A 21,121-nucleotide genomic window follows, 5' to 3' on the forward strand; every position below is an offset into this window, starting at 1 on the left:
GACAGAAAGACGCAAAAACAGAATACATGTGAGAACGCAAGCATGACATTCCCATACCCAACCACCATGACGTCATGGATATCAACGGCACCTCATCGGGTCTTGTTTGTTTTTATCGCCAGAAATGAACTCCCTCGTTTTCCCGAAAGAACGAAGGCTTGAACGTAAAAAGTTTAGGAACTTTTACTGAGGCCCTGGATGGGGCCCTAACACGAGACATTGTTTTGAAATTTGTGATGTCCCGCTGACGTACCAGCGCTGTATAGTTTCGGTGCTGAATTTAAAAATAATACTTGGTCCTTCGTTTTGTCTTTCACTGTTCAACCTATTATCACGAAATTAATGAACTTAAAGTATTAAAGTTACACTTTATCAGTGCAGTCTGATTTAATGTTTCACTTTAATGGGTCCATTCAACTGCTGTCACGGCGCAGAGCTTGTTACTCTCAAAACAGGTGCTTGGCCACTTTTGTTCCTTTACGAGGTGTAATAAAATGAAAAGTAAGGCTGCTCATCTGCACAACCCAGCAGCACCTTGACAAACTTTTGCGTTGAGCGTTCAAAAATGTAAGTGCAATATGACTGCGAGAAGCAGCCGCTGCAAGAAGTGATGTGGAAGGTAAGAAGAGTAAGGACAACTGCCTTTATAGCCAGAGGAATAGCTCCGTTATGAGAACACTGAGATGTGGTTATACTAAGAACGCTTTCCACCAGGTTTTCAGTTCGTATGCCCCTCCCTTCCCCCAACCCCCATGAAGCAATACTGAGTACCAGTCGCGAGTAAACGCGCAAACAACTTTTTTGCTATTGTAATTGGTTTTTTTTTTTTACGCGCTTCATCATCATCATCATCAGCCTGATTACGCCCACTGCAGGGCAAAGGCCTCTCCCATACTTCTCCAACTACCCCGGTTACGCGCTTGAAAGCTTTCATATCGAACTCTGCTCGTAACGATAGAGCCGGCTGCCTAAAAGGTACCATGTTTATAGCCTAACGTTCGCGTCACTGCCTGGGGTCGTTGCTCGAGGGCGTCGATTACTTCTGAGCGATTGAGCAAAAGTGTCGTAATTTGTCTATCGTAAGTACGCGCACGCTCCTTTCCCCTTTGCCGCGGTATCACGATACGCCGGCAGCAAACAATAGAACTTGCATGAGGTTAGGTAGTCCGGAAGAATGGCTTTGTGCAAAGTAACGTGAAAGTGTTGTAGCAGTACAATGTAGGCGTTTTCCGAGGCACTGCCATTATGCAGATATGCAAAGGACGCATAGCCAAGAAAAAGAAAAAAAGAAACAAAGAAAGATAGTTAAAGGGTTCGCAGATTTGCGATGAATACAGTATGCCTTACTGCGCTGGTGCAACGTTCAGATGCAATGCGATAGACTGCATTGCTTTCCACCGCGTTCAACAGCACATTGCGCAATACCGCTTGCGCCATCCAGGCGGATGGTGCCGTGCGATTGACTGGACGCCATGGTGGCATATCGCACAGCAAAGGCCATAGGAATTTATATTCATCGCCATGAAAGGACGCAGTGATAGAAACAAAGATCTAGTGTTGAGGACAACAGGTCAATTTGCGCACACGCTCGAGTATAACTCGCAGGATAGATACAAGTGTGCATCGATTGTTCGTTGCAATGGTACGCGTGAGAGCCCAGAAAACCCAATTATGGAGAGCTTCACGGGGGACTGGCGCAGTAAATTAGCATTGCGAAATATGGTACAAGTATTCTAAACAGAATGTTACGGAACACGCTAGCCTTCGGGTGCGAAAAATACAGGGTCGTACACTCTATACCGGGTGACGACGTAAGGCTCCAAGGGCTCGTGATTGCGTATGTATGTGTGCGTATGTTCTTGTTTGCTTACCTCGTGTTTTCTTTTTTTTTTCTTCGTCTGCATATTCATTAAACAATCAATCGTTGTGTCAAAGCCAGCGAGAAAGGTCGCTAACATTTCTAATATTGCGAGACAGCTGTTAAACCTCGACAGTTTATTAGCAAATTAATCACTCAATTTAGTACAAGCTCCGCCCACGAAACCGCGCTGCACGCACCATCTCTCTGCGTCTCAGCGCGGAGGGAAGGCCTAGTGCGGTTGCACTGCGGTTACGTGCCATGCAGCAGCGGGTTAGCCACTGCGTCCTTCGGCTGTCGCCGATCATGGGGAGAAACGCGGGAGCAGTGTTGCCAAGAAAGGCAGAGATGAAAGCACAGGAGAAAAGCAGTGAAACTAGCGTGAAAAGGAAATGTCGCTTGTTATCTTACACTGGATAACGGGAAAAGTAGAAAGATATGCTGAAACTAGGGAAGAAGGACACAGCAAAAACACACGATCACATAACGATAGCCAGCCGGGATCCCCGCACACTGTACCACAGCGCAGGATCGCGTGCAGCAGTGTAGACACTACGCAAGGTTAAAGGCGTTTTTCCAAGTCTGTTGCTCTTGAGACTTTCTTAGCGGCGCTTTCGTCTACACTGTAACATAATTTACACCCTTAAAAGTGAAAAAGTGTTGCCGTTAGCGCGCGCATACCTTAGCCGACGCTGCTCCGCTTCTAAACATATCGTGTGGCTTCTCCCTTCCATAACATTCGAAAAAAAAGAAGATGTACTAAAAATATCGTAAGACTTCAAATTCGTACGTTTCCAAGCAAGGCACTAAGGGAATTTCAGGTTGTGAAAACTGCAAAGGGAAGGGCACTTCGCCGACGTAGGCAGCAGAATTTCATTCCCCCCTGCAGCACCAACTATAGCGCTTTCATGCATCCGTGCGTTTGGTAAAATGATTGACTAGCGTGTGCGTTTTCATTACCGAATTCGCAATTACTATTTTTTCAGGCGACTTTGAAGGCACATAATCGGAGATCTCACGTGTGAACAAAGCAAACTAACTACTTGACAACAGTGCCAGTTCGTATAAGTGGGCTTCGTTGGACTTGTCCGCGGGGCGCATGTCTCACGTATGCGGACTGGGTTAATTGTACCAAAGATAGATAGTGTAAGATAGTGTACGTACCAATTCTCCCAACATAAGTTTGCTGTGAAGGTCTCAGTAATAATCTTTCGATGATATAGGGCGTCTTGGCTAGCTCAGAGAAAGGTAAAAAAAAAAAACTGTGAAGCCTTCTTTTTCGATGTAGCAAGTTGTATGTTGTTAGCAACCTCCTGCCACAGCCTTCAGTATTTTTGCATTTTTAGGGATAGAGTACTTACTTCTGAACAGTTAAAAAAGCAGTTTCATTATTAAGTATACAGCCACACTGTCGATACAACGTTTTTGTTGAGCATATTTAAAAACTCCACCTTCACTTGTTTTGATACGTTAGCGTTTGCATAGCTCTCTTTATCGTGATTGAATGAACGACCATGATACCTTCAAGAAACTCACGCAGCCCGCCTCTTGCGCGTTACCATGGAAAAACGCAAACGTCACAATGCGAAAAAAAAAGCAAGAGCTATCCGAAAGGTAGTGAAATAACTAAAAGTAATAGTTTCAGTTGAGCTCTTTAAACTTTGTATCTGCACTCATTCCACAAAGAGAAAAATTGAAAAGTTATTTGATTGATCACCACTAAATGATATTCCCAATAAGAACGCAAAAGCACCGAAATCTTCTTCAGTGTGCTGCTAACAGCACACGCGGCGTTTCATCTCATTCTCATAGAAAGATTCGTTTTATTTGTTGCTTGGGTGGTTGGTTTATTGGTTTTTAGCTTCCTCCGTCTTAGCTACATGGGATATGTGCGTTAGGCGTCACACTGATCGCAACTTCCCTTAAAACATGTGAAGCAAATGTTGGTGTTATATAGCATTTGCTACTACTGGCATGTTTTACTCTATTCTGATGACGTTGTATGTGTTCCATCCATTCATTTACTTCGGCTGAGGCATTAGGGTCACACGGCGCCTTTCGCTTGGCGCGAAATGGGAAGTTACGATTGCGACCATCGCCCTTCTCATTGCTTCATCATAAAGGCAGTTATGGAAGGAAGAAATGTTGTTAAACAATGTTGATTAGTTTTGATCACCCACTGTAAGCTAAACAGTATATCTGGTTTTCATTGTATTATATGTTATGTTCCTTTCTCTGTATGAACTCATAAGTGTATCTGTGACCCGACTTCATGTTTTTTTTTTGCATTTAGTTTTGAGATGACTTTACATTGTAAATTGCGTTGTGTTACCTCTTTGATGAGTTGTTTTTCCTGAATTCATGTAAGCTGACTTTACATCTTCAATTTATTTTTCGTAACATCTGTTGCGAGATGTTTTTATTGCCCTTATGTAACCTCACTCGAAGTCTTACTTTCTCGCTCTCGTTACCTTTTATTTTTTCAGCGCAAGATTCGCTGTGTATTTTTAGTACGTACACGATCTGTGTCAAAAGGTGCACCGGATGCCGCTTAATCGTAATAACCAGTCCTAAATATGTAATGGAAAAAGCCAGGCTTGCACCACTGATCAGCGCGCTCTTCGATGACGGGACCAAGTGACGTCAATAAGGGTAAACAGCCTTGATAAAGTGCAACATAAATACGGAATTGTTTTTCAACTTATTTATTGTACATTATCTTACGAGACATAATTTAACACAGCCTAGGTGCGCGGCATGTAGTAAAACCTTTACAGAGAACATAGATTTCTAAAACTTATTAGTCAACCTGTAATGCTCGCGCGACTAATCTCCCTGTCTCGCCTCCCTCATTATTATATCAAGCCGCTATTGGCGGCGGGAGGGATATTCGAAAGATTTAATTCACTCGCCGTGTTTTTTCCTCGCCACTGAAATTCTTTATCAACATCGCAGGCCAGAGAGAGAGAGAAAAAACATTTATTCGAACCATCGAGGTGGTTGCTATGAGGTCGAGTGGGTGGTGTCCTCATTCCAGGACTCCACTGGCCATGGCTGCTCGACGTACTGACTTCTGCTCCCGTTATCCCACTCGCTTTTTAGACAGGCATTCCATATCTCTAAATAAGATGCTCGGACTCTGGTCCAGTCACTAAGAACAAAGAAAAGCTGTGAAAGCATTGCGCGATTATCTTGTGGGCTGTCAGCTTTTTAATTCTTTGTGAATAGTGTTATTCGTGTGATGTAAGTTTTGTTACGAGGTAACGTCATAATGGCTTTCTCGTCTCATTTACATTTTGCATGCTCCTGTGAAATATTTTTTTTTTCTTCACCTCAAGCTATTGCTGTTATCTTACTGCGTCAGTGACGTTTCACGCACGGTGCTATCAACTGAAATATTTCAGCATGGGTGCACTGTACGTATTCGTGCCTGTCTCCCACAAGTCATTCGCAGAGCCTGCGATGCGAATTTGCATACTTGCATAATTTTTGCATAATTTGCGTACATAAAGGTTATAGAACCAAATTGGGCGCCGTAGACAAGAAACCGAAAGTGAAAATAAAGTAAATTTCCGTACTACCCAAGATGAAACCAGCCTGTTGCCGAAACCGATCGTCTTAGCACAAACAAAAGGTTTGATCAAAAATGAACGTGCTGCCAGTTATTCTTTACAGAACCAAATAATAAACGGTCCATCAAGCTAAAGTTGAGCGATAATAGAAACATTGTAATTTTATTGCACCGTCCACGGCTTAGGACCGCATTCACGCGTCACTTTTTACGCAGGATTCAACGCGTTGTTAAGTCCGCAGCGCCATTGTGGCTAGGCTCATGAAGACTTACAACACCTTCTTCTCGGGCGCCCGCTACGTGATTCCGCGAGTCGAAGACTACAGGCAAATTTATTATTGATAGACCACCGACATTTCAGTGCAAAAATTAGTACTTGGACCGCGGTCAATAGTACAGCTACAGAACAACGCACTTGTGACTTTTAAGTCTTCTTGAAGAAAAACGAAAACAAGAAAGAATATATTAGGTTATTACTAAATGCATCGTAGTTGACCCCACTATTGCATCTTCTTAGAATACCATGGGTTGTATTATAAATTGTATGTCTGTAGCTCACGTCTGGCGTTCTTATATATTTTTATATGACTTGCTGCGTAGATATGAACTGACTGACCTGATGTAGGTGTTTTCAGACTCTTTTGTGCATTTTCATTCATTTACGGAACTGTGTATGTATTTTAGTGTCCCTCGTACTTTCTTCTGTGGGTATAACAGCAAATGTAAGCACTGTTTGACTGCAACCAATGCATGTCACTTTTCTGCGCTTTCGCGTTCCTTGCCCTGCTAAAAGAACTAGCCGGCGCCAATAATGGTGCCAACATTTCCTATCAGTCCACATATAGCAATGATAAACAAATCGAAAAGAGGAAGCATACAAAACACAACGCTGTGTCGCGCATGTTTATTTTCACACCTCAACTTAAATTGCGGTTACGTTGGTCATAAAATGCACCAATTAGCCCAGTTGACTACACTATCATTTTCACATACTTGCAACTTTCGACTCCATTCGAAGTATATTGAACGTGGTTCTTTCACTCTAACCAATTGCGAAACGTTTTGCCTAATTTTGTTGCTTGTACCTATATTTCTCCCTGTTCAAGTGTTTTCTGTTGTTTTTAGCTAAGGCTTTGAGCTAGCGCGCTCTTTAGTAACGAAACTTACCACGCTATCGTAGTTAATAAACGCAGGAATACACCATGTCAGTCTCTTTCATTCTTGCCTTTGAACGTAAAACAAAAGAAAGATTCGGCGTGCTACATGCACTGGCTGCTACAAGAGCGGCGAAAATTGCTGTGCCGGCTGCTTTATTACTCGGTTACTCTTTCCGACTCATCAATTTCTCCCGACTCAATTTACTGCAGCAGGCGTGTGTCGCACAGAAAACTGGTCCACGTTAGGACAGCCCTACCCGCGATAGTTAACCATCACCCGCTAATGACCACAAAAACGCGTAATGGCTTGTCGTAACGGGCTGAAAGCTGCGCAAACAGAAAAAGACAGAAAAACGCGGCTCGCTTTCTAGGAACTGCGAATGCCGGTAGTGGCGTTTTTGTGGCGCTTTGCGGCACGATGCAGGCTGAAGCGAGTGAATTCTGTTTGGAAAAAAAAAATGTCGTTGTGCGCGCGCTGTTCTTGTCGTTCCAAGCGCAACTCACTCTTTTCCCGGCAATGTATTGGTGCCCTGTACACGGCGTCGCGCCAAATGTGCCAAGCGCAGCATCTCTTGGCATACTTCAAAAGCTGTTCCCGGAGTCGCTGATGCGTTACAGCGATGGCACGTCCTTAGCGTGACTTGCCTATCATTCACGCCTCGGAAGGGTATAGTTACAACGCAGGAATTCAGAGGTGAGACAAAAGGCGTGACTGACAGGGCGTCATATTACGGGGCTACACTATCAACGATACCATGTTGAATGTGCAAACGCTTTTTTTATCTCTGTACATACAGCGTTTTTGTCTCCTCTTTTGTCTAAACTAGCTCGACGCCATTGACGGGAATATAACGCGGCCCCTTGAGACAGTTGTGACCACGTTGTGTTTGTGCCAAACAGTTCAAGTCCCTGCGGCAAGGAAACTATAGCACCCTCCACTGTTTACGTTATGTGTCATGTCACAAGTTTAATGTAGGGCGCTTTCACTTCTGATTTCGACTATGCCGCGCTGCACGTGCATCGGGAAATGGTTGTCGTCGACCTCGCAATCCATATATGGTATGGGCTCACTTTTGCCGGAACGCCGCTTGTGCCACATTTAATTTTTCTTTAAATGCGCCCAGAGCCACGTTGTCTTGAACTTTACTTGAGAGTTTGCACGCTCTGAGGCACACATTTTGATATCTGGACTTTCTCGGATACTTTAAATTTAGCGCTTTCAGTACAGCAGGTAATCTCGTAATGTAAAGGAGTCTGTGAGCAGGCTCATCAATATTAGGCCGAGGGTTCGATTCATGCATTCATCGGGCCAAGGGGTTCCCAGGTTCGGGTGATATCGACTTTGGAGGCTTGTATGCCTGCTGATCGCCTACTAGTCCATATAAAAATTTATAGTGACCGCTTCCGCCATGCCTGCATAAGACGTCTTCGGCCTTGTGCCAGTGGGTGCAGTCTTTCAAGAAGGACACAGTACAGTCCCCCACGAATACACGTTTCAACATTGCGAACTTATTAGGAAATACCGACTTACAGTAATTAATTCTTCTCAGAAACATATACTCGCTATGAATAATCCGATTGAAAAATGAAAATCCGCTGCAAAGACTGAGAAATCAGTCATACTTTCAGAGTTCCCACTATTTTAAAGAGATCGGTGTCTTCGAAGCCTTTGTGAGCTAAGTCAAAATCTCTTCGCTCATCGATGTGCAGTGGTGGGAATTTACTGGCATAGAGCACTAAATGTGGCACAGTGGATGTAAATAAATCATGATGATGACGATGATGATGATGATGATAATTATAATAATCATCGCTATGCCAACAAGGGGTGCTATAACGCAAAGCTATTACAAGCTTTTCTATTCCAATTCCGTAACCAGCCCGCCGAAATTGCTCAAAAACTTTTTTGGACCACCCCCACTTAGCCTGTCTGTCATGCGAAGTCACGAAAACCGCGATAGCTCCCAATCTCAAATGAAATGTACACACCGCTTATGCATGATTCGAGCGAGCAGCAGAAAAATATTGATTTCTGATTCGACGCCTTTTCGCCATTAACCCTCTGCAATTGGTCAATTGGTTTCAGGCTGCATCCACTTCACCTGCCTGTCACTCGATGTCGCAAAACCGCAAGAACTCATTGCGTCAAAATGACGTGTACGCATTAAAGATGCATTAATACGACGAACAAAACCGCATTCTTTTTCTGAATAGCCGGAGACTACCCCGTTCCGAAAGGAATAGAAGATGGCTGCCGCCAATCGCTCAGGCACTGGCTACTCTCACCTGCCGGAGCGCATGGGTTTATTCGCGTATAACAAAACTTTTTTTGCGGGACCGTACACGTTATCGAGCCCTTTCGGCAACTATACGACATCACTCTACCAGCTCTTCTTTGCAGAGGATCCATTTTAGCGGCATGTTTAACTCTTTGTTGCACGCGGCCGCGATTTTAGAGAAGCCACCGCAAGCTAAGTAAGGGAAAGCGGACCAATCGAAGACTCCGGCACCTCCTTCTACATTCGGTTATCCATCTTCAGTTCGCTCCCTCGGCCCCATCGAAACCCTCTCCACTTGAATGTGCTCCTCGCCTCTTTTCAGCCAAATGGATAAGAACAACCGCGCAATGTAGGCAATGTTATTCGTTTTGAAAGCAAAGGTGACCTCCTATAAACGGGGAGAGAGAGCTTTTCATTGGGCTGTTTAGGCAACGAAGCGGGTCACCGCCCGACGCTTGCGTCGGCGGTAACGCAAATTTGACGTCTGCAGATTGGAATAAAAACATATTGGAATAGTTTTACGTTATAGGGCCCAAGAACATTGTCACTCGCAGAGTCACCCACGACAGACCCGCGAGGCGCTGTCCTTAATTAAAAGCTGCAGATGTTTGCCTGGATGGCGTCTGGCACGCTACTCCAGGTGTCCGGTGAAAAATATATGCAGTCATGACACAAGCGCCCATGTACTCGGATACGCGCGCACGCACCCAAGTTCAGCTTGTAAGGGCCTCATTCAGGCCCGTAGCTTTTAACGACACCATACTCCCTCTACTTGGGCGCCATGCACTAGCATGGCGCTCAAGTAGAGGGATATGTTGTCTCACGAATATTCGTGCGCAAGCAGTGCTTCTCCACGGGCGAAGAATGTGGCGCGCTCTTCAAGCTTGATTCGCAGCGCGAATACAGCACGGCCTTCCGAGGTTCTCTGTCTGATGTGCATGTAATGCCGTCCCACAATGTATGTCGCAAGTCTATAGAGTGCGTGACAATAGCAGAGGGAAACATACAGGAACCGATGTCGTTCCGCTTAGTTCATTACCAGAAGGAGAGCGTCTGGCGAAATTGTGCATTTGTGCCGAAAGCGTATCCATTTGTTTTTCTCGTGGGCTAAGCATTCTTTACTGAACAATATTGGTGAGGTTGGGTCCTTTTCATTCATTCATTCATTCATTCATTCCCCTCACTCTACAGTGTGCACATAAATTCCGTCCTCCTACTCTATTCTCTCTCCTATAGTCCTTTCATTCGCCCTGGCCTTGACCGGACCCCTCACTTCTGAGTGCCGTTCATGTACCAGCAGTTATAGCTAGAAAGTTACAGTGGTGCACAGTAATTTCCATACTTCAATTTCATTCGTGGTATGAAAGAAAATAAAAAAAAATACCAATTACTGTTACTTTTCCGGAAATTTAAATGAAGTGAATTTTACACCCGGAGCGCCTAATGTATATATATATATATATATATATATATATATATATATATATATATATATATATATTGATTTCTCAGTGATATATATATATATATATATTAGGCGCTCCGGGTGTAAAATTCACTTCATTTAAATTTCCGGAAAAGTAACAGTAATTGGTATGTTTTTTGTTTTCTTTCATGCCACGAATGAAATTGAAGTATGGAAATTACTGTGCACCACTGTAACTTTCTAGCTATAACTGCTGGTACACGAACGGCACTCAGAAGTGAGGGGAATTTTACACCCGGAGCGCCTAATATATATATATATATGTATACATATATATATATATATATATATATATATATATATATATATATATATATATATATATATATATATATATATATATATATATATATATATATATCTGTGTCCATCATCGCAAACAGAAAAAGGGCTCGCAGCTGCTATAACAATACGGCGAAGCAGTATCGGCAATCTTCGGGAGGTGTTGCGAGGCGCCCATCGGCCATTACATTCGTTTAGTGTCGTCGTCGTCACCGGTGCCGAGCCTTCGCCGCATGTGGTCGTCGGAGGAGCACGCGCCGCATTCGAGCGCATACGAAATGAACTGCGCTCCCCGAAAAAAAGATCGATTTTTTTTCCCCACGTCGGCGTCGCGCATAGGTAGGCGAATTTCGCGGCGAGTCTGGCACCGCGCGGTGCCTGCGTTTCGACTTTTCAATCAACGGAAGCACGCGCGCGCGCGCTGAAAGCGGTCTTCTCTGTCGGAGTCGTTGAATCGCCGCGCGCGTGCCCGACGCCTTGTTGTGCGGAATGCTCGCTTTCTGATCGAATCGGCGGAAACGCGAACGAACGCTGCCATTCGAATTGCCGCGTTCCGTACAGATCCAAGGAGCCAAACGTGTTTGTTTGCAAAGTCGATGTGAAATGGCGACCTCGCTGAGAAACGATCGGACTGTCTACCATTTGTTCGGGCACGTGAAAGCTGTGTTTGGTGTGGGGGGTAATTCGAGGGAAAAAAAATAAATATAGGAAAGCGCCTAGTGGCACTCTCCCTCTCATCGCAGAAGGAAAGAACGGAAATGTTCGTAACTGAATGCTTCCGATTGGTGCGGGCGTGTTTGGTAGCGTTCGTATTCTTCTGGTACCTCGTCAAGCAAGGGCTTCCCGGTGATGCATTACATCCAGAATTCACATCATGAGATTCTCTTCACATTTCCCTAAAGAGAAAAATGCCACAACAAAACGTTTTTCTCGCGTGTCCAAAGTATACAGTCTTGAAATTTTTCTTCGCTCGCGAGAATCGCTCTCTGTTAGTCTTCACGTTTTGTGTGGTTCCGTTCGCCGATAGGATTCGCGGGCGATGCTTATTCTGGCGAACGCTTCTGGTGCGAAAGCCACTCGGTAAAGCAGGGCCCTATACAGACATAGGAGTTCTAGGATTGTACTGCACGAAGCCGCTACAGAGACATGGCCGGTGCAGAGGATGGCCGTTATGAATGTTTTCGTCCTGTGCTTTCATTGGCGAATGAAATTCATTCTAATTTTGAAAAGAATAAATTATCAAAAAAATATATGCTAGGAAGTCTATCGCAGTATCGAAGAGAAAGAAAGTAGACTAGTGGAATGTGCGTAAGTCTGACGCACATTCCACTAGTCAGTTACTCTGCGTCCGTGGAAAGGGGAAGAGGAAAATAAAGAGCAACATGACTGGTGACGACAAAGGGAACAGAGAATGCATATAACTGTCAAGTTACTCATAGCCCATAGAGCTCCAGACATGTACTTTCATTTTTTTTATTTAACTAAGGCTTGGTTGGCACCAAAATTCAGTGTAGTGTTCAGCCAAACTTTGTCGAATAGAATATCAGTCAGGTTCTGTCAATCTTCTATCTATTGAGCGTGTTGTGTGAGTTCATAGACAGGAAAAAAATATCAGACACCAAGTTAGCCTTCAATGTGTATGCGCAACTGCAACGACAAGGAATTTATACATCATAACACTGAATGCTTCATTGAAAATGGCTCGCCTGCCTCGTCAGGAGATCCACAGAGGTCCAAGTCGCACACTATAGTCAAGCACACTTGCCACTTGTGTCAGAATGCTTTTACGCCTAAGCGAGCGCAATTTCAAAGGATTCGCTTGGAAATTTCGCACTGCAATGTTACACTGCTTCGGGAGCGGTGGATTAAACGGTATTTTTCAGCGTGCGACACGCCGAGAAGACAATAATTATTTAAGAGCCACGCCCACTGTGCAAGAAAAAGCAGGGCATTCAGATATCGATTTCTCAGGTCTCTCACAGAAACCACGGGAACTGCAGGAATCACACGACCGAAGTACAACACGTCTTTGCCGGTGTAAGCGATCAGAAGTCCTGACACCGCGAACGCTTATCTTAAGTAGTGATGTCGTAGCGTGACGTGGTCAGGACTGAATGACGAACAAAGTCGGCAAAATAACATTTGCGACACGCTGATAGTCTGCCGCCACTGTGAGCACTAATGAAACCGAAACGTTACAACACACACCATTACAACGTTTTCGCGAAAGCTTTACGCTCATGTTAGTGGTATGTCTCAGCGCTCTCAAAGTGGTGCACGTATCATATCTACTTTGTCCGCTTTAAATGCCTCAGCAGGCAGTTAATAATGTTTTGATAATATTCTTTAATGCTCGGTTACAAATTTCTAAACTTCATGCTTGAATTATTCTTAAAAATCCTGTGATACCTAAGAAATTCCCAGGACTAAAAAAATCTTGACCTCAAAAAAAAAAAAAGATATTGCTCCTTACACTCGGCACATATTTAGGTTTTCTTTTGAATTCTACAAGCCACGTTAAAACACGGTGCAGCGCACGACAAGCTAAACGATTTCTCCGTTCACACGTATTTAGATAAAAGTTGCCGCAAGCAAAGCTTCTTTTTAAGCCCGACCACGGCTGTGGCCGCTGCTTCTTGTGAATCACAAAGGAGAGTTAAACGTTTCACACGAGTCGCACTCTTCAATGGCGCTTCCTCTTCGCGTATCGTGAACCCAACCGCTCGCACTAAACTAATCAATTTGCGCCCCGTCTGTGGCGGCTAGCAGGAACTTCCCGGCCAAAGTCGTCGACAGAACGGCACCCTAATTGAAATTCGCCATTACCGCCAACACCTTGGCCGCTGCAAATTACCGGACCGGATCCAACCGTATTCACGGAAATCTGATTCGCAAATGTTGCCCGCAAGGACGTCGACTTCCCTCGAAGCATTTTTGCGCAATATCAGTGGTTTTGAAGTAATCAACGTGCCACGGATACCAGTGCAGTGAGCGTTCAACACCTACACTTCGCGTCCATAGATCAATTTCCAGTGGGGCAAAATACGATGGCTATATAGGAATGACACAGAAGTATGCCTCTTCCAGAATATATGGCCAACGAGCCCTGTTTTAGCTATGAGTATTCCAACCTAAAGATGCGTAAATTTAAGAAAGTAACTGTATATTAAAAAGCTTCACATTACTCGAATCAACTCTGCCATGTTTGTAGTCGCCTGAGTACTCGTAAGCTTTTATTTCGTTGAAGCTAAGTCATTACACGTGACTTGGCGATATCAGCCCAAGGCTCGCGCGCAATTGTGAAAGTGAACTTACTAAATATCTGGAAACTTCCAAATTTAAGTAATCGGGCTCAGAACTGGTTAACCTCCCTACCTTTGATTTATCATTTTCTCTCTCTCTCTCTCCAAATTGTAATTCTATTGTTTTGTTTTGTTTTGTTTTGTCAGGTGATGAGCGCTCCAGTATGCTAGACAGACAGCTTCCGTTTAACGGCCAGACGATTTTTAAAGAGAACTGCGTTTCGGTGTTTTGATGGCAATGCAGGTCATCCTGACGCTGATACATTTTCAGCGGCTGCACAAGTAGGTTGTAACTTTCACTGTTCGAGCTTCGTTAGCGTATGGCAAGCGAACAATGTGGCCGTGCAGAAGAAAGAACTGTATCCCCCATCTTGCAGGTGTCCTGCTGAGGAAAATTACGGGTGGATCCCGAACGCAGTGCAGTCTAACGCAACACATCAAAGTGCTAGCTGTCACGATGGAACAATGTGAGAGACTGGCATTGAAAGCGCGACATTGGTACGCGAGATGCATGAGGGCAATCGTTGCCTAATGGTAAGATAATTGGGCCGCTGTGCTGTAACACGCAGATTCAATGTCACCATCGGTCATGCATTTTCTTATAGGATTTTCGGTGGACAGATCACCCACTTTCAGGGCTTCTAACAGAAAACTCCAGATATATTGAACGTACGAGTGCGCGTGACCCTGCGCTCAAAGTCTGAAGCTTGTAAAATGTAATAGAATCGACAGTTCGATAAGTGCAAGGTTGCGCGTTGCGCCCACAAATGTCGAGATGTCACTAAGTATGGTATTCTTAGGTTAGGTGTTCGCGGTGCTAAGCCCGACCTATTTTGTTTTCTTTTCTTTTTTTAGTAATGTAGATCTGTGCTGAATTCCTTATATTGGCGTATTTTCTTCTTTTTGTTGAATATATTTCTTCAAAATTATAAGGAACGCAAAAATAACTTGCCTTTTCAGTTGTGCTGCTCTCCAGGAGGTAATCGATGCCTCGAGATGTTGCCTGAAATATCAGAGATAAAAAAAAGAAGAAGCGATGTTATTCGGCTAGGCAGATGCAAGCAATTAAAAAAGCGTCATCTCGTTTACAAATTACTCATTCCCGGCTCGGTATCACGGGAATTATCGAGTTGCACTCGTGAGCCAGACTATGAATGCGAAAACATTATATGCCCCATTACGCGAAAATTCCGCGTTTTATTCGGCGGCGTGCCAGAATGATGGTGCCAAAAATGGCCGACGGCAAAGAGAGAAACCGCATCGAAAAATACTCGAATTGACGTCAAATTTCCCAGGCAGGTTCCTGTAAACAAAGTCAAATTAATGCCTTTGAAAAGAATATTAGGTACTTTTTGGTCTGGGTGGTAATCGAGCCCGGGTATCCAAGGTGCGAGACGAGGTGCCTGACTGAAGACGTGCCTAGTGGGCGCGTCATTGCGCACGTCATGTCGCAGCTCATTTGTTTAACCGAACGCGTGGCCTTGAGTGTGCGTAGTTGGGCACGCGACGGTGTAGCCAATGGGTAAGAGGTGGCACCACGTCGTGAGTGCGTGAAATGAGCGTATAAAATAAAAAAAGAAATAATGTCCATATACATGCTGCTGAGCGGTCCTTCCCAGGTAAGCGATCACGTTGAGACGCTTGGTGCGTTTTCATTTAGCGTCATCGAGGTACAGTTAAAACGTAGACGAGAGCTTGGGCGCAGAAGAAACGCGCGCAAAAAAAAAAAAGAAGAAAGAAAAAAAATCACCAACGTGGTGATAACGCTTTCGCATTCCCACACCTAAGCAGTTTTAAGTGTCTCTGGCGAATATAGCTTTTTTTATTTTTTGAGGCGAACTCATGCATTGTTAATTCCGCATTTTCACGGTCCGTAACGCACACTCGCTCATATGCAGAGACCTGTGTGTTCGTTGAAGGGCTATAGCAAATTACTGAATGAATAAACAGTTAATGGACGAATAACGTAAAAGACAACATTTGAAGCAATATAGCTGATTGAGGAGCAGATTTTCAAAACTGTCCTAAGTCAAGAGCATTTCTACATTTTTAGATGCACGTATTACTGTATACTATTTTGCTGTAGACGTACCTGCTCATCAATAGTCAGGACGCAAAATTCTATGCAGAGGTGTCAAGCAGATGTTGCTGATAAAGGCATAACATTCTATTTAATATATGGCACACTCTAATGAAAGTAGCGCAGCCCTTGTTTAAATAAAAAAGCCATTTCACTCCACGAGCGATCCTATCGATTCTCGCAAGCAATTTGCTTCGTAGCCCCAACGCAAGTATATGGACAAGGTACATAGAATTTGAAGGGCACGCCTATTTTCGTCTGGTCGATAAAACTCAATTATGAAACTGGCGCCATTCATATTTCGCTCGTGCTCACGTTTATTGCGCGGAGATAAAGCGACAACAAAACAAACAAATCCGCAATGACCGGTGCTCATTGGCCCTTGCGTAGCGCCTATCTGCTCGCATCCATTATCGAACACTGAGGAATACTGGTGACGACAACGTCACGGTGCGGTATGCCGCGTCAGTAAGAAGACGCAGCTTCGATTGAATTGGGAAGCGAGCCGACCGCTGATGGCAGCGCACCGCACAGCGAAAGGGAACGTGTGACCGAGAATTATCTCTTTCTGCTAGTTTTGCGCAAAACAGATTCTCCTTCTTACTTGTCTTTCTTTCCCACTTTGTCCTTCCCCATCGTAGACGAAGGTCTTGTAAGCATTCACTTCAGCGCAATCCACTATTATTAAACGTTCAAGCGTACGCTTTGTATTGCGGTGACGGGAAGTCAGGATTAGCGCAAGTTGTAAGTGTAAATAGCGTGCCATTATTTAGAATAAATTAGCGGCGATTTCACGACATCAAAGGGGCAACGTGTACAACAAAGTTGGTACACGGATTGGTCCATGGGTTGCTTGCATACATCCGATAAAGTATGCGAACGCGCCAAGATACACTCTCCGCCTCGGCTGCCGCAATCCACAGGGCGCCCTGGTTCCAGCTTTGGTCTGCGACCCTTAGCGCCGCATGCTTCGTCATGACGCACCGCTGTCCTAACTTATAAACTATCCTAGTTATCTCTCTCTCTCTCTCTGTATATATATATATATATATATATATATATATATATATATATATTGCATATTGGAGCTCAGCGGCCTGTGTATCATCACTCAGCGAAGAAAGCAGAGGATGAAATGCGGGTGGGTATGCGCGTCCATGTAGTGGCGAAACCCTGTCCACATTTTTTTCACGAGAGCGTCACCCTGGCCACGGCACGCGCCTCGCGGCTCATACTAAGCGCGATAGCGCGTTCTCCGAACCCCCTCATCTCCCCTCCACAACCACTTAATTTGATCTCAGAGGCGTTTATAATTCAACGGGATAAATTCTGCGTTGTTCATAAAACACACTCCTAAAACGCCGGATTGATTGCACGCCTAATTTACTGCTAAGGCCAAAATTAGTCAATGCTCCTTGAAAATTTTGAACTTATATATAGTCTACACAGGATGTCAAACTTGTCGGTTACTTTTACCAGGTGCCTAACTTAGTTCACCGAGAACACCGGGGAAACCTAGTGCAAACCTCCTAACACACGAATATACTGAACAAACGTGGCCTCAATAATTGTTTTCAGCGCTCCTAACTGAGCCGGAAACGCTAGAATTTCACCATACATTACGCTATACAGACCTTTCATTGGGAAATTGGGCAATCGGGACATTGGGAAACATATCCCGATGTCTACCAGAATGTGAGCGGTGCTTGGATTGAACTTGTCTTGCGAACGACATAGATTTCGATAGATGAGAACGCACGTTAGAATCGGCCGCAGAGCTGCATGTGTGAAGTTTTATAACTTGACGCTCAGCCGGTGACACTCGATACGGGCGGCGATGAATAGGAGGGGCATCGCCAGTATTAATGCGATGTACTACTGAGTGCTCTACTGACTACTGAGTACTGACGCTACTGAGTGATCCTCGAATAAGCAAAGCTGGGCCAGAGACATCCCGCGTTGCAGCACTTGTGTAGTCAAGCCAAAATTGACCACTGGCAGGCAGACGCAATTCGCCGCAATAGATAAAATTGTATGAGGTACTGTGATACCGTGTGTAAGTAGGACGCCTTGCATAGGAGCCGCGATGTAGTGACCGTCCGGCACTGGTGGGGATGACACTAAGTCAACGTAAGTCAGTGCCGAAGGTGGAAAGCGAGCGAAGTCGACGGAACTGCGGCGACTGGGGTGTGGTTCAGCGGGATCCAGAACAGGCAGGTCAAGGCGGAGAGTACTGGCGGAACAATCGATGAGAGCAGAATGTGCGGAGAGGAAGTCTAAGCCGAGGATGATATCGTGGGGACAGTGGGCGATGACTGTGAATAGGCGAGAGTAGGCAGTATAAGTAGACCGGTTCGGGGAACTCCAGCGACTGCGACAGTGCCGAAAAATGTGCCCGATTCGATGGCAGTGCAAACAAATCGGCCTGTCGTCAGCAGCGCGCCATTCAGATGGGTCGCTGAAACGTGGTTGTAAGAAGATGCGGGACGGGGTGGAATCGAAGAAGCCGGGTGGGTATCAGGGCGATGGGCCGAGCAGATGGGGTGAAGACCCATGTTTTCGAACTCCTGGCGGACAACTACCTGTATCAGGGAAACCGTGATTGCAGGTGCGTTGGTGGGGCTGGAGTCGAAGGCAGCCGGATAGGCGGCCTCGATCTCACGCCTGACAATCTTGGTAACATCACCAGTGTTGTTGGGACGAGGAGCATAGGCACAGGAAGATGTCGCTGAGGTGTTGGGCAGACGGGCAAACTGCTGGTTGATACGTCGGCTTTTAGCGAGTTCCAGACGGCGGCACTCTTTTATAGCTGCATCCACCGTCGCCACGTTGTTGAAAACGAGCAAGTTGAAGGCGTCATCGGCAATGCCTTTGAGGATGCGGGAAACCTTGTTGGACTCAGTCATATGTGCGTCAACTTTGCGGCACAGAGCCAAGACGTCCTGAATGCACGTGACGTAGGGCTCTGTTGACGTCTGCGCACGGCTGGATAACGCCTTCTGCGCGGCAAGTTGGTGACCGTATCGGTTGCTGAACAAGTCTCGGAGCTTTTGCTTAAGCGAATCCCAACTGGTGAGCTCATCTTCGTGCGTCCGAAACCAAACTCGAGGCGTGCCACCGAGGTGAACGACTACGTTGGCGAGCATCATAGTAGGGTCCCACCGGTTATTGCGGCTGACGTGTTTGTACAGGCTGATCTAGTCCTCAACGTCTTCCCCATTTTTGCCCGAGTATACGCCAGGATCACGGGGAGCGGGGAGAGTGATGTAGGTCGTCGAACTGGTGTCGGAGGCGGCTGAGTCGAATTGTCATCGCCGGGAGCCATGAAGGAAGGCTCGGCGTACCGTCCTCTGCGAAGCTCCGTGACGAGGTACGGGGATCGATACCCCGCACCTCCACCAGATATGTTACGTAGGAAGACGCAGGCGAAAAGCTATATACAAGTATATTTACAAGGGAATACGCCGCACTTGGCTAAGAGGAAACAGCCCGCGTTAGCTTCCAATCGTCGTCGTCGTCTCCTCACTGCTCGCCTCTTCGTCATTCCAAATACTGTTCCATAGCAATATGAAATCTCTAAACAGGCCAAAAACAAGGGCGTAGAAATTTTCATTGAACCCCTAACTAATACCGACGCTAACGCTAACGCATATCGCCGCTAACATTTTGTATATTTTCTCAGACTATAAGCTTAGATTCTTCAGAAAGCCGTGAAACAGTCATGTAAATTTTTTCAACCCTTCTAGTGGCACAAACAGTTTCGCTGCCAAGGACACCGCCTCAACAGCTCCACGTCAGTGAGTTCGCTAAGAAACTCATTAGATGATCAAGAAACGTGAGTCATATAACTGAACGAATGTTTACATATATGTGCAATGCTCAAGACTGGTCATCACATGAATGCAAAGTGTTCCTGAGCATTATTTTCCTTCCTGGGGCTTACACTGTGAAGTTGCGGGATATTACACTAAACATATGCATCACACTATCGCCACCATGAGAAGTGATCCCACCTTTCATATCTTTCCGGGCGCTAATGCCTATAGATTTTTCTGGATTCTTCGAGAAAGAGCAATTCTACAGTTCTCATTTATGCCATGCCTGTCCCGAATTAATATGAACAGCAAAGTTGAGGCTTATGTATTCTACCAGAATCTGAGCGGTGCTTTGCTTGAACTTGTCTTGCGAACAACATCGATTTAGATAGGTGGGAACGTACGTTACAATCGGTCCCAGAGCTGCATGTGTGAAGGTTCAGTTTGCTGAGTGGCATGTAATAAAATAACTGTCGAATAGCTCTCAGTTCTGCATGCCTCTGATATTCGTATATCTTGATGCGCACACGCTAAACATTTTAGCAATATAATGGGTGTAAAAACGGCTTTTCTTTTTTGTTCCGTGGCTAACACCCCAAGCGGTTGCTTTAGGGTAAGACTGAATGGGTCATGAGGAAGAATGGCTTTTTTAGCAACTTTTATCAGCAAATAAATTTGATTATATGCTACAGAGGACGCTCGAATTGTATTTGTAGTGAAGTTTCATAGCTATCACTCTCAAACTCAAGTGCCGGATATTTCAATGCGCGCAAAGTGTCCGTTTTTATTACGTAGTTCGAAACTACAGGTTTCCTCGTGGCAGGTGTAGTTCGATCTAGCTGTCGGCGCACAATAAAATTTTCATAACCTTAACGGTAAGAGTGATTACCCGTGGCGGAAACCAACACCCTTATGGCTGTACTTACCGCGACGTGGCGAGTGCGTAATTTTATTTTTATTTCCCTACTACCCGTTTTTCCTCCGTTAAGAGTCACGCCATGTCTCTTCAGCGAAATGCTAAGCTGCTTACGCTTCCTGTACTTGTGCAGAATACAAACAATCACCGACTGCTTAGTAAATAAACAAAACACGCTACGAGGATAATTTATTGCCTTGTTCACCCTCTGTTAAAACGTTCTGCCCTCATCTGTATTTAGGATTCGCGAAGGAAAAGGTACCATTCCAATTGGTGTTTACATACATTCTCGTACGCAGCCGTGATTCTCATTTGTAGTGAAGAAACAAAATACGACAGCTTCCTGTTTGCTGCGCTCCATCTAGAGCGGTGGAA

At 45.0% G+C, this 21,121-nt stretch overlaps 1 protein-coding gene across 2 annotated transcripts in view; it reads right to left on the reverse strand.

Moving 5' to 3' along the window:
- Positions 1-21,121, reverse strand: part of 5-HT1B (5-hydroxytryptamine (serotonin) receptor 1B) — a 332,668-nt gene that overhangs the window by 166,042 nt on the left and 145,505 nt on the right. For both annotated transcript variants that reach the window (XM_072286541.1, XM_072286540.1), the window contains one exon: positions 14,888-14,938. The gene's annotated coding sequence lies outside the window, so the exon portion shown is untranslated. The remainder of the gene's footprint in view (positions 1-14,887; positions 14,939-21,121) is intronic.

Source organism: Dermacentor andersoni, chromosome 2, assembly GCF_023375885.2.
Source record: "Dermacentor andersoni chromosome 2, qqDerAnde1_hic_scaffold, whole genome shotgun sequence".
Classification (NCBI taxonomy): Eukaryota; Metazoa; Arthropoda; class Arachnida; order Ixodida; family Ixodidae; genus Dermacentor; species Dermacentor andersoni.